Source organism: Cervus elaphus, chromosome 11 (assembly GCF_910594005.1).
Source record: "Cervus elaphus chromosome 11, mCerEla1.1, whole genome shotgun sequence".
Taxonomy (NCBI): domain Eukaryota; kingdom Metazoa; phylum Chordata; class Mammalia; order Artiodactyla; family Cervidae; genus Cervus; species Cervus elaphus.
In genome coordinates this window covers 24,452,987-24,466,963 of record NC_057825.1, presented here as the reverse complement: position 1 = coordinate 24,466,963, position 13,977 = coordinate 24,452,987, and the positions used below count along the sequence as shown (strand labels likewise).

At 49.4% G+C, this 13,977-nt stretch overlaps 1 protein-coding gene across 1 annotated transcript in view; it reads left to right on the top strand.

Annotated features, from left to right (window-relative positions):
* CYRIA (CYFIP related Rac1 interactor A) overlaps positions 1-13,977 on the top strand; it is a 102,045-nt gene that overhangs the window by 44,108 nt on the left and 43,960 nt on the right. The gene's annotated exons all lie outside the window — the stretch shown is intronic.

The window sequence follows — 13,977 nt, the reverse complement described above, 5'->3', positions numbered from 1 at the left end:
TATAACATTTTGAGAGGTAAAATCAGCTGAATTTCGAGGTAAATTTGGCACCGCAGTGCACCACTACAGAGTACTGTGTGCCTCTTCCCTCATCACCAGCACCTTGGTTTTTTTCTCCCCCACTGCCTCCCAGTCAGCTTTGGATACTTTCCTTCTTACCTGGAAGGGGAGAGGGTCACACCTACTTGAACTTATTTGAACATGGACCTGACACAAGCTGATATTCTTCCCAGGTGACTTAAGATCTGCTGATTTTGTCTGCTGGGACTTTGGGGTATTAGTGCATCTCCTTTAAGCTGGCCCAGGGCACCCACACATCCAAGGTCAGCAGCCACGAAGGAGGTGGCAGTGCGCCGTGATGACCACACACCCGTTTGTTACTCTTTCAGTGGCTGCCGCTGTTACTTTCTGCTGTCTTCTCCTAAAGCTCTTCTTTTTCATTTACACATTTTGATTTTTCCCTGAAAAGCAAAATCAGAAGCATTTCATAAAGCTTGACAGTACAGAAGGTAAGACCAGGTGATTTCTCAGGTATTTTCCAGTTCTGAGGTCCTGGGGTAATTTTGTCCCAGACTTGTTCCTTATACCAGATTCTCATTCTTAGGGGAACTGATTTGTCTAGTGCTCCTTGCCTTTCTTCCTCTTATGGTTTCTTTCCCCTGAGGGGTCCCTGAGTTGTAGCATAATTCAGAGGAAGGAGAAGAACTTTTGAAATTAGACAGACTTGATTTCACATCTCAGTTCTGCTATTTTTTGCTTGAGTGATTTTTGCTTAGATCATCGTAAATTCCTGAGCTTCAGTTTCCCCACTGTAAGATGGGGACAGTCCCTGCTGCATTGAAGGCGTGTGCTTAGGCTCCAAGGAGACGATAATGCATTGGCGTGGGTTCTTGCTGATGGTAAACCTCAAAAAAATGTCAGCTTCTTTCTCTGATCAACCTTATTCAGAGGTATTTCAATACAGCTTTGAGCCCCCATTGGGCTCCCTTTGAACCTGTGGCCAAAACCCTAGGGACAGGTTAGTCTACACACACAAGTAAAGAAGAGAAGAACTGCAAACAGCTCTCTATTTCAGCATTCCTCTTCAGTAGCAACCTTCCCTCTTCTGGCTTTGACAGACCACCGTCTGCGGTTCAACCATTTGAAGGTTTGCTCTGTTACCACCCTCCCAGCCTCCTGAGTACATCCTTTGTCCCATCAGATAGTAGCTGAGAACTAACTCACCGCCAGCAGCTTTCCCGCTTCAGACCAGCGTACTTCCAACATCCAGACGAATGTCCTTAACAGCTGGGATCAGCTGCTTTGGGGGCAGGTTTCCTGGCCCCTCAGCGAGACAGTTAGGTTTCAAGCACGTGTTTGTCCAGGCCCACAGCGTTGGTTTTCTTCCTTAACTGTTAGCTCTTATGGGGCATTCATTTATCCAGCCATCCATGCATTCCACAAACGTGAATGGAGCATGTCTACACAGCAGGGGCTTTCTCGGGGTTAGGGATCTGTACAAAACAAGGCAAAATTCCTGTTCCCTTTGAGCTTGCATTCTGATGGGATCAAGGGCGTGTCAGTAAATAAACAAGCATATATTATCCCAGGTAGTATTAAGTGTTACGGAAAAAATAAAGCAAAAGAATAATGACCATAAAGCCAATTCAGAGTGAGAGCAGTGCCTGTATGCCTGTATCCCCCAGCCTCCTGTTTTCGGCAGGATACCAGGGAAGCCCGCCTGACTAGGTGTCACTGGAGCAGGATCCGAACAAAGTTGGGGATGGAGGCTTGAAGGAAAGTGGGAACAAAGGCTGTGAAGTGGGGATGTGCTTGGGCTACAGGAAACTGCAAGTGGCCAATAGGATTGGAGCAGAAGGAACGAGGGACAGTGGAAGGAGGTAAGGACAGGAGGAGTGGGCAGGTGGTGCTGGCCTTGTGAGCCACTGTGAAGACTTGGGCTTTTATGTTCTGGTTGACTTTTCCAGAGCCTCCTCTATCCTTCCTCCGTCTTCCCCAGAATATCTCAAGGGCCTCATCCCTGAAACATTCTGAAATAGAAATAAAGATGGATGTTCTTGCCCAATAGAGTACTCACCATTCATTCCCAAACCTGTATTGGGCACTCGATAGTGAGACTCTAGAGATAAATGAGACTTGGCCCCATTCTAGGAGCCTGTGGCCAGGCACTCGTTCAAGGCTGCTTGGAGAATATGCATCAATAAATCAGGTCCAAGTGAGCAGTTGTCCTAATTTGGTTACTTTGGAAGCAATTTGCCAGAGTGGGAATTTTCTGCTGGTACCTCCCACAAGTTGCTGGTACCAATTCTCTTGGAATTCATTCACCTAGACTGTTGCCAAGCCTGGCCTTTTGGGTTGAGTGAGGACCAATCCATTCAGCAAACCTGTGAGTGCCTATTCTGTGTTGTTACCAGTGCAAGACACCTGGGGAAAAGATGCTGAGATCCAGCCCCTGCCCTCGGGTGGTTTATGGCTTTCCTGAGAAGCCTGCTAGTAATTAGACAGCACACCACTTATCAGATGAGAGTGGGTGTGAGGGAGCCAAGAGATGGAGCATTTGAGGTGGTGAGCTCCCTGTCCCTGGGATAATGTAAGCAGAATGAGGGGCATAGCTGAGGAAGCTTCCTAGGGACATGCTATCTCCACTGAGTCCTGGAAATAAGGGGAGTAGTCTGCCAGGTGAATAGCAGGGAGGGCGGGAAACTTCAGGGAAAGTTTGGGCATTTCCAGGTAGAAGACAGGCGTACACAAGGGCTGCCTCTCGGAGGACCTGTGGCTGTGAAGTTGAGGTGAGTCTGAGCAAGAAAGACTCATTCAGAGACAGAAGGTGGGAGGACTAACCAGGGGCCTTGAATGTCAGGCCGAGAGGGTTGGGTGAATCCTGAGGACAGCTCAGAGCTGGTAACAGAGGCTTAAGTGAAGACGGATGGACCTGATGAGGTAGTTTTACAAAGCAAAGGGTCAACTTTTATTTGACCCCCTGTTCTGTAAAGTGCTGATTTTACGTCTACTCCTTCTAATAGTATATGATCATACCTCAGCTGTAAAACAGGTTCATACAGATAACTGAGTGAGATGCTTGTGAGGGTATGGTACCCAACCTTTCCACTACGAGGTCCCTGGGAATAGTGAATGCTGATGGCGCTGCAGCTGCATCTTGGTGCACAAACTACTGGTAAATGGTTAGAACACGAGTCTTGTCTCTGATGGGAGAGAGTGGCTGGCAACAGTCCATGCTATTCTAGTAGAAATAATGGAATGTAGATCTCGATCTGTTTTTTCTAGTCAGCAAGCAAGTGGTGATACCCATTTCTGAACCCTCGCTGTCTGTTGAACACTAAACTAAGAGTGTTCTCTTTAGAATCATTGTTGTCATTGTTGCTCAGTCGCTCAGTTCTGTCTGACTCTATGCAATCCCATGGACTACAGCGCACCAGGCTTCCCCATCCTTCACCATCTCCTGGAGCTTGCTCAAATTCATGTTCATTGAATCAGTGGTGCCATCCAACCGTCTCAGCCTCTATCGACCCCTTCTCCTGCCTTCAGTCTTTCCCAGCAGGTGAATGGAATTGTACACATGCATTAAACAGACACTACCTGAATCCTCACGATGCACCAGCCACCATGCTAGGTCTGGGAGCATCCAGACAAATCAAGCCCTGTCAGCCCCTGAAGTAATTCATAGCTCATGACAAAGACAGAGGAACCAGCAGTAACAGGAACAGATGGTGGGCAAGAGCCTCAGCATAAATAAAGTGATGGGGGTGCAGAGAGGGAGCCTGCCCTCTGCTCAGGCAAGTCAGGGAATTCTTCCAAGAGGGGCCATGTGAGCTAGGTTTTGAAGGATGAGTAGGAGTTGGGGGCTGGTTGAAAGTACACAACAGCACTCTCATAAATAAGGGCGAACACTCAGTCCTCCGTGATGACGCTGGGGAGGAAGTAGCACAGATAATGCCTCAGCTCTGCTTTGAAAAAAAAAAACATTAATCGCTACCTCCTCATCCTCCCACCTCATTCCCTAGAGAAACTAAAAATAATCGTTGACTAATTTGAGTTCATCCCTTCTCTGACCGCTTGGAGATTGTTAGTGATCAGAATCGGATAAAGAGGACCAAGAAAAGAAGTAGAAAGGAGGAGACAGGAGATTTTTGAAACTGTATCTGTCCTATGTTTCTCTTAGGAAAAAAAATCTAGATATAGATGTTACATATATGCACATTCTCATGTGTAAATGGGTCTGATATATATGAAAGTGCATATATATACATGTATGTGTGTGCATGCATAGTCCCTCAGTTGTGTCCAACTCTCTGCAGCCCCATGAACTGTAGCCCGCCAAGCTCCTCTGTCCATGGAATTTTGCAGCAAGAATACTGGAGTGGGTTGCCATTTCCTACTCCAGGGAATCTTCCCAGCCCAGGGATCAAACCTGCATCTCTTGGGTCCTCCACTGGCAGGCAGATTCTTTACCACTGTGTCACCTGGGAAGCCAGCATACAAGTGTGCACACATTCATGTTATATAGAATTTGTTTTAACCGAGCAGAGAGCCTGGTGCCCATGACATTCAGGCACGCTTGCTGTCTGGAGATGGATGCGGGTGAGAATTGGCCTTGCTGATGTGCACACATCCGATGTGCCAAGGTCACTGAAGGTCATGGTACTGTACGTTCAGAAGCACAACAGGAGGGAGTCTGGATACTGGCCGTGGCAGAGGAGCCTGCAGCTCAGGAAGACGAAGCATCTCGCCCGAGGCCCATAGCTCTCAGGTGGTCAGGATTCAGGTCCTCTTCTAACTGTCCCTCTTCCACAGCCCCACGCTGCGTGTCACCGTATCTATGAATAGGGGAAAGTGTGCATGCGTGCTGAGTCGTGTCCGACTCTTTGTGACTCCATGGACTGCTGCCCACCAGGCTCCTCTGTCCGTGGGATTTTCCAGGCAAGAAATACTGGCGTGGGTTGCCATTTCCTGGATCTTCGAAACCCAGGGATCAAACCCACGTCTCCTGTATCTCCTGCATTGGCAGGTGAGTTCTTTACCACTGCGCTACCGGGGAAGCCTATAAATAGGGCTTCAGACTGCAGCAGCAGCTCATCGTGGAGTCAGGGGTGCATGTGCCTGGAAATCCTCTGTAGATCCCTCTGGTGCTGGCAGCACACTATACCTTGCTGTGCAGGGGAGAAAGAAGGAAGGAGGGAAGGGAGGGAGGGAGAAGGAGAAGGAGGAAGAGGGAGAAAGGGAAGGAGGGATAGAATGAAGGACGGACATCAGGGTGCACTTGGGTTCTAGTCCAGGCCTGGCATGGACACACTTTTGACTCTGGACACCCCTTCCCTCCTCCATCATCACTAGGAGGTACTGGGCTTGATTGTCCAACTCCTGTTTCTGAACTTGTCCCCAAGGAGGGTCCTTGAATTCCCCTGTAGTCCCACAGGACCCCTGTGTAGGACTTGATTTGCATCATCACCACCAGAAAGCTATAGAAGGTGAGAAACAAGAGCCCCCACCTCCTCGTGGAGGGCCTCCCACAGCCCTGGAACCAGAACAGCTGAGCCAGTATAGAGTACATGGAGGGCTCAGCTGCACCCCGTCCTCCCAGCCTTCTGCCGGGAGCCTCAGTGTAGCTGTTCCCTTGTTCTGTCCCCCATTCCAGACCCCCAGACCCCCTGCAGCTGAGTCTTCCAGCCCGGAGAAGTTCAAGTGCTGGGCTTGGCCCTGATGGCAGGCTTCCTTTCTTCCCTGGGGACTTGTAAGCTGCCAGCCCAGAAGTCCCGGGAGGGAGCCTGCAACTGACCTGGAAAGCAGGAAGGAAGCCTGGGGCAGGAGCAGGCTGCAAACTGGCGGAGAGAGGAGTCCTGTGGAGTGGTCCATGTGGGCGCGGCTTTGGCCATCAGCGCCCTGCGGGCTTCCCTTCCTGCCAGTCAGCTCTCTCTGCCCTGACCCTGCTGCTAGCCAGGGTTCTGGGGCAATTTGTCGTTCAGTCGCTCAGTTGTGTCCGACTCTTTGCGACCCCATGGACTGCAGCACACAGGCTTTCTTGTGCTTCACCATCTCCTGGAATTTGCTCAAACTCATGTCCATTGAGTCGATGATGCCACTCAACCATCTCATCCTCTGTCACCCCCTTCTCCTTCTACCTTCAATCTTTCCCAGCATCAGGGTCTCTTCCAGGGAGTCAGCTCTTCGCATCAGGTGGGCAAAATACTGGAGCTTCAGCTTCAGCATCCGTCCTTCCAAATGAATATTGAGGGTTGATTTCCCCTAGGACTGTCTGGTTTGATCTCCTTGCTAAAACCTCACTTCAATATTCAACTCCATTTCTGGGATGAGCTGTGGGTTCAGTCATTTAATGGCCGTTTATTAGGCATCTCCTGCGTGCAGAACTTGTCCTGTGAAAAAGTGAAAATGAAAGTCACTCAGTCATGTCTGAATCTTTGTGACCCCATGGATTCTATAGCCTGCCAGGCTCCTCTGTCCATGGAATTCTCCAGGCAAGAATACTGGAGTGGGTTGTCATTCCCTCCTTCAAGGGATCTTCCCCACCCAGGAATCGAACTGGGGTCTCCTACATTGCAGGCAGATTCTTGCAATGTCTGAGCCACCAGGGGAAATCCACACCCCCGCCCCCGCCACCCCCAAGCAGAACTTTTCCTAGATGACGTTTCAAAGCTGAAGTCAGCAACACGATAAACACAGTGAGACGTCACAAGTGTGGGACACCTCCTTCTGTCTAACGAAACAAGTGAAGCCTCATAGGAGACCAGAGGCTGGAGAGTTCCTTGAGCCAGGTGGCTTCTCAGAGGAGCCGGGAGTCTGGAGAGGAGGGGGTAGCAAGGAGGAGATGGAGGCGGGAGCCTGGGTCGGGGGAGTGGAAAGTAGGCGAAGAGAAGGATGGAGGAGCTGACTAAGGATGAATAGGGAAGGGGCTACCGTGCTGAGTGGGAGGAACAGCTTAGAGGGTGGATTTTTTGTGGGTGGTTCTCTGGCGTGAGTGTGGGTGGAACCTCTGCTTTAAGCCCTTTTGGTGTGAAATACCTGCTTGCCAAGTGGAAATCCGTCCACTATGCTCGGCTCCGATGTCAGGCGAGGAAGAGGGCTCAGGATGCCCCGGTGAAGGGCCCCCAGGCTCCGGGCAGGGCAAGCACAGGCCCCTCTGTGTGCGGCCAGAGAGCCCAGGCTGGGCCTCCTCCTTGAACGGCCTGACAAAGACTTGCTTGTTCTCCCCTGACATCAGACCTCACCCTCAGGATTTCTCTGTTCTTCTGGGGCAAGATCTCACACAGTGATAATAGAGTGAAAGGGAAGGGAGGAATCGAGTGAAGAATGTCTCAGGCGTCACCATGCCAACCGGCTCCCCAGGCAGACGGTAGGAAGGAGGTGCTGGCCGTGTGCGCCCTGGGCATCTTTTGGGTCACACCCTGGCAGAGACGGTTGGAGATGAACGGGAGCTGCTGGTGTTGGTTCTGAGAGATGCTAGTGGCCTAGTAGTCAGTGTAGTGAGTTACGGTGATTAATTGCTGCATACAGTGGGTTGCTTGTTTTCTGTCTGTGTGTGTGTGTTTTATCTTAAGTAAGTGTTGCATTTAAACACCTGGGTTTTCTATTTTAACAAAGATTTATTGAGAGAGCTCTGCCTTGGAAATTTCATAAAAGTTGTCTTTAGAGGGTTCTGTGAGATCACTCCATCTTGCTTCTGTCTGATCCTTTTTTTGCATGAGTAAATTGAGGCCAGGACAGTGGGAGGCGCTGTGGAAAGTGGCAGCAGTAAAGATGGTGTAGCCTTCTTGTCCCAGGCCCCAGGATGCAGATCCTGCATGACAAGCCCTCAGCCTAAGACCTGGTCCAAGGCGGGGGGCTTACTGAATGCCATCCCTGCTTACTTTTTGTGCTGTGATTTGTGCCAGGTGACGGGCGGTGGGGGCGGGAAGGGGGCTGTCAATAAATGAACTCACCCTTAAAACAAAATGAATATGAAACTAGTACAAGGGGAAACCCCTGGTTTCATTTATCTTAAGACAATCAGTCCTGAAACAACCATTTACTTGTGATATACAGGATGAAAGGGAGATCTGACACTGGAACTTCACATCCTTAATCTAGTGCGTGCGTGCATGCGTGCTTAGTCACTTCAGCTGTGTCCAACTCTGTGCGACCCCAGGGACTGTAGCCCTCCAGGCGCCTCTGTCCATGGGATTCTCCAGACAAGAATACTGGAGTGGGTTGCCATGCCCTCCTCCAGGGGATCTTCTCGACCCAGGGATTGAAGCTGTGTCTCTTATGTCTCCTACATCGGGAGACGGGTTCTTTACCACCTGGGTCAGATTCACGGCCAAGGCCATAGGCTAGTAAGTGAAAGGGGAGCCAGTGTCTCCGCGGTCTCTTCACTGTGTTTCCCACATTCCGCCCTCTACTCCACCAAATGACCTGGGATTGCTTTGTTGAGCTGGGTTCTTCGCCGCTAGGAACTGCGGAGCAGCAGCCCCTGACCTGGTGCTTGAGTTAACAATTTGCTATCTTCAAGTGGAATTTAGGAGTAGCCTAAACAATACTTGATCTGTCTGTGAGAGCTGGCCGCCCTGGAGCATATGCAGGGCACAACTTTCAAATTTAGTCATTTGTGGCCACAGACACCAGCCTGGGAACCCCGGCTGCAGGGTCAAGTTTAAACCAGGATAGTGAATGGTTGAGTCATCAAGAGCAGGGCTGGGCTTAAACAGAAATCTGGAGATAAACTTGGTGAGCTTGTTTGTTTGGTTTAATTGTGGTCTTGCTGGATCAGCCCAAACAGGGAAGTTCCACAGTCACTCTGCTAACTCCTCTGTGTATGTTGAGTTTCCTGCCAGAGCATCCTTTGTGAAAACAACACTCTACTTCTGCACACCTCTTGCCTCTGTTTATACGTACAGGGTGGGGTCCTGATCGCTAACGGAGGATCTCCTGCTCTCCCGGTTTACGCTTCCAGAGAATTTTCCAGATCCGCAATATAATTTTAAGCGGATGTTGCATGAAAATGAGCAGTCAGAATTCATTCTGATCAGCTTGAATAGGATTTCAGCCCTTCCTTCCTTCTTTTCTTTCTTTCTTCCTTTCTTTCTTTCTCTCTTTCCCTTTTGCAACTGGAGTCAAGTTGATTCAGCCACCAGACACATTTCCCTGAGTGGAAAAGGTAATTTGAGAAATTTAGGGGAAGAGGCTGGGAAGGAGGATGCTTACTAAGCCAAACGGGTGAATCTATTCATTTTTCTTTCCCACCAAATGTCACGGCTCCATTTCCAGCAAAGTGGTCAAGACCAATGCTTTTGAAGTGACCGAGAACAGGAATGAAGTCAGTTAATGTGTTCAGTGAGTACTGAGCGCCACAGCTGTGAATGTGAGCCCGTTTTACTACCAAGAGGAGCAACGTTTAGAATATATTCAGGGCGTTGAAACTGATCCCTCTGCTTTGTCCGTTTTGTGAAAAGGACAAACTTCTTTTGTGAAAAGTGTTAGTCTCTTAGTAGTGACTCTGTGACCCCATGGACTGTAGCCTGCCAGGCTCCTGTGTCCACAAAATTCTCCAGGCAAGAATACTGGAGTAGATGGCCATTCCCTTCTCTAGGGGATCTTCTAAACCCAGGAATAGAACCTGAGTCTCATGTCTCCTGCATTGGCAGGCAGGTTCTTTATCATCTGAGCTACCAGGGAAGCCTGACCGGCACTTTTAACGGGAGATGAGCCCGCCCCTTAGTGGAGAAAGTACTTAACTGCAAGCTCTTACATTTGCCCAAAGAAAAGCTCTTGGTTGTGGCAGAAATACATAGATTTAGTATCTCTGAAAGCCAACTACTTATCTACATTGGAGACTTATTGTGAGAATTAAGTGAGATTATTTGTGGGCAGCGCTTAAAATGGCATTGAGTGCAGCATTGAGGGTCAGCAGCGGCTAAATAATCCTGTTTATCGGAGAATGAGGATTGGGAAGCAGGGGGTTGAGTGACGTCATTTTGGGAGTCTTCAGGGTCCTCTGTGCCCACACTGATACCTATCAGGAAAGATGAATGAAGAGTAGTGGACAGGACTTACCTGGGACAGGACCCACTGCCAGCCCACCTGCTCCGAGGCCAAAGCAGTGAGGACCACTTCAGAATGCAGGCCTTCTTGCCTTGCCAGGGCTTTTATTTCACAGAGCATCCCACAGTGCAATTCCAGCCCCACTTGGTGAGGAGACACTATTCCTTTGCCACATCTGTCCTTGACCTTGGACTTCTCCCAGCTCAGCTTCGCAGTGATGCTGAGACAGCTCCACAAGTCTCCTTTTGTGAAAGTGACTCACTGGCCAACTCCTCCTAGCTGCGGGAGGAGATGTCTTTTTCAGAAGTTAATTTGGGCATCACTGAGGCTGTATTTGGCTCTTCTGATGACTCAGGTTTTCTTTCTTTTAATTGTCAGACCTAAGATGAGACCCCCAGGAGTCTGAATCCAGTTACATCTTTATTAGACTAGATGTGAAAGTGGGAGGAACGATTTTCCCTCCCTCTCACCTTCCTTTCTTCTTTCTTTTCTCCCTTCTTCCCTTTCTTGCCTTCATTCATTCCTCCTTCTCGCTCACATTTCCCTCCTCTCCCACTGGCCCCTCCTCTTTCCTTCCCTCTTGCTCTAAGGTGATGGCCAGCACTCCGGTAAGAGGTCCTTGGATACAGACTTTGGCATCCACACCTTCTTCCGTCAACTCAGTTTTCCATGTATTCGGAAATACGTATTCCCTGAATGGCCTATTTTGGATTCAAACATGAGTCAGTCCCGGTCCCTGTGCTGTAAGGATTCATCCTTTAGGAAGACAGGCAGACAGGTGGACAAGAATGGCAAGACTGAGGGAAGGTGCTGGAAGACGGCTCCCAGAGGGGCGGAGGAGCAGAGGGCAGGCCCCTGCCCCGGACCAGCCCCAGACTGGCCTCAGACCGGCACCAGCAGCAGCACTGGCCCCAGGCTGGTGGTGGACGTAAGTTTGCTTGGCAGAGAACCATCTTTGTAGCAGCTTTAAATGCCACCTAGGAAGACTGGTCCCACCACTTCATCATAACCCGAGGATGGATGTGCCAACAGGTCTCACGGCCGGGCCTCTGCACAGCGGTCACTCCAAAGGCCTCTCTTCTCTAGCCACAGAGAATGTCATTTCAGCCACGGGGGACTTGGGGCTTCCCATGCTCCCAACCCCAGACCTCCGCAGCCATCACAGGCCCACTGACAACTGAGTGAGCAATTGTCCTCCCACTCCACAGCCCCCTCCTGCAGGAAGCCCTCCCAGGTCCTTCCAGCCAGAGGAGTCCTCTCTTTTCCACCCTCTTCCCAGATACCGGTCATCACTAGAACTTTCCAGCCTTTGTAGCCCCCTCTCTGTATTGGCTGCACGGGGTCTTCGTTGCCCACGTGGGCGTCTCCTATTGTGCAGCACGGGTTCCAGGAGGCTCAGGCTCTCCAGCTGCAGTGTGCAGGCCTCACGGCATGTGGGATAGCTTCTCGACCAGGGATTGAACCTGCACCCCCCGCATCGGAAGGTGAATTCTTAACCCCTGGACCACCAGGGGAAGCCCTTTAGAGCCACCTTTACACGTGGCTGCTCTCTGCTGCCAGCCCACTGCAGGGACCATGGCCTGTGGAGCTCTAGTCTCTAAGAAGAGCAAGTGTTTGTGCCTTTACTTCCCTGACCATGTGCCAACTTTCCTGTCCTCTATTAAGGACTGTGCTGGGTATGGAGGCTGGACCACTGATTAACACCTGCCTTCAGGAAGCTCAGGAGACACATAGGAGTATTATATTTTGATAGAAATATTTACAGGATATACAGAGTGTATATATTAGGACCATAACAAGGAAGAGGTCAGGTCTAACTTGGGAGCTTGTGACAAAGGAGAAGAGGGATGTTGGATTGGGTGGAGGTGGGTATCAGCTGAATCAAGTCACATGTGAAGTGAAAAGTAGGTGGAGAGATCACTCAACAGAATCAACAGAGTTTTGCCAACGACACAGAATCTTCATTGTTACTGGTAATTTCTAGAAATGTTGAAATAATTCGTTACTTGTTTCAACTGCCATTTCCTGGGCAAAGTAAGTAGACTTCCAGAGTCTTGGCAGTTAGCAGCATCATTTCACCATCTCTTGGAATTTTTTTGAAAGTCAGCGGACATAGCTTTGGTGTTTTCAAATTATCCTCTACCTACTCCCTTCATGTTACAATTTTGCTATTATCGTCATTGCAGTGAGACCTGATTGGGGCTTCAAGGGCTGGCAGGTTGTTAGTTGCTTCTGGAATTTCAAAGGAAAAAAGTTTGAATTAAACTTTTTAACTTTTTAACATTAGACCTTTGAATACACGTGATAGATGAAACCCAGCTGCCTAAGCATTTCCTTATTAGGTACTTTGGGAGCTACTTTATCTATGTATGAAAATTAGTTGTTGTTTAGTCGCTAAGTCGTGTACAAGACTCTTTTGTGACCCCATGGACTGTAGCCCACCAGGCTCCTCTGTCCATGTGATTTCCCAGGCAACGATACTGGAGTGGGTTGCCATTTCCTTCTCCAGGGCATCTTCCCAACCCAGGGATCAAACTTGCATCTCCTGCATTGGCAGGTGAATTCTTTACCACCAAGCTACTAGGGAAACCCCTCGTTGTAGTTAGTGCATTTGCGTATATCATGTTGTCTGATGCTTCAGAAATATACAAAGTCTTGAGAAGAATTTCTCTTGGGTCATTTAGGCATTCTACCTGATTTCTGAATTACTGCTTTTTCTCAGAGGTAAACTCTAGAAGCACTCTGTCTGAAGCAGTGGCCAATTTCCAGATAGTGTGTGGCATTCTCCAGTGTTGGGAAGCTGTCTCCACCATCCTTCCCAAATAGCTGGAAATCCAAAGGGCTCCATAGACCAAGACCAGGGAGGCTCTGTGGAAGAACAGTCAGCACGCAGTTCTTTTTCTTAAATGGAAGTCTCATCCCGTCTCTAATTAACTTAGCTCCTGGTGGGACTTTAGGTTGCCTGAATACATTTTTAGAAATTGTTGGACATTCTCATTGCATTAAAACCTCAGGATGCTGGAGCAAGGAGGAGTTTTCCAGGCCATCTAGCCAGCCCTAGAGGGCTATAGACCATGAGGATGAGACTCAGAGCTAGAGCTGGGGAGCTCTAGCTCTGAGTCTCGTGGCGAACATGTGGCTGAAAAGAGATTAGGATGAGAGGCAGTGACTCCCTGTATCACTCCAGTGGGTGGGCTACCCACTCTAGTATTCTGGCCTGGAGAATTCCATGGACGGTATAGTCCATGGGGTCACAAAGAGTCAGACACAACTGAGTGACTTTCACTTTCACAGTCAAGGTAGCTTCCATGGCCTTCAGGCCCTGGGTTACACAGTAACCGTCTAACCCACTCAAGGCATCAAGCTGCATTTCTTCCCAGGAGTGTCCTTGCTTCTGCTTTGTGGATTCAGAGTTCCTGTGTAATCAGTCCTCAGCAGATTCTCCTGACTGTCTCTTCCTCTACTTTTCCCCCAAAATACAGTTTCTGTTTTAGAGGTTCATACTGTTCCTCACTGGGACCAGGCTCACTGACCACGCACTTTCCCATCCCCCGGAATGACTACTTCTCCCTTTTTGTTATCCAAATAAGATACCTAATGTACACACTCCTGTAGTTAAAACGGAAAACAACAAGGACTTACTGCACAGCACAGGGAACTCTGCTCAATGTTATGTGTGGCAGCCTGGGCGGGAAGGGAGTCTGGGAGAGAATGGATACCTGCGTATGTATGGCTGGCTCCCTTCACCATTCACCTGTTGAGACTATCGCAACACTCTTGGTTGAGTAGCTTTTCCCTTTTCCAGGGGATCTTCCAAACCCAGGGATCGAACCCAGGTCTCCCACATTGCAGGCAGATTCTTTACCAGCTGAGTCACAAGGAAAGCCCCAGAATACTGGAGTGGGTAGCCTATCCCTTCTCCAGGGG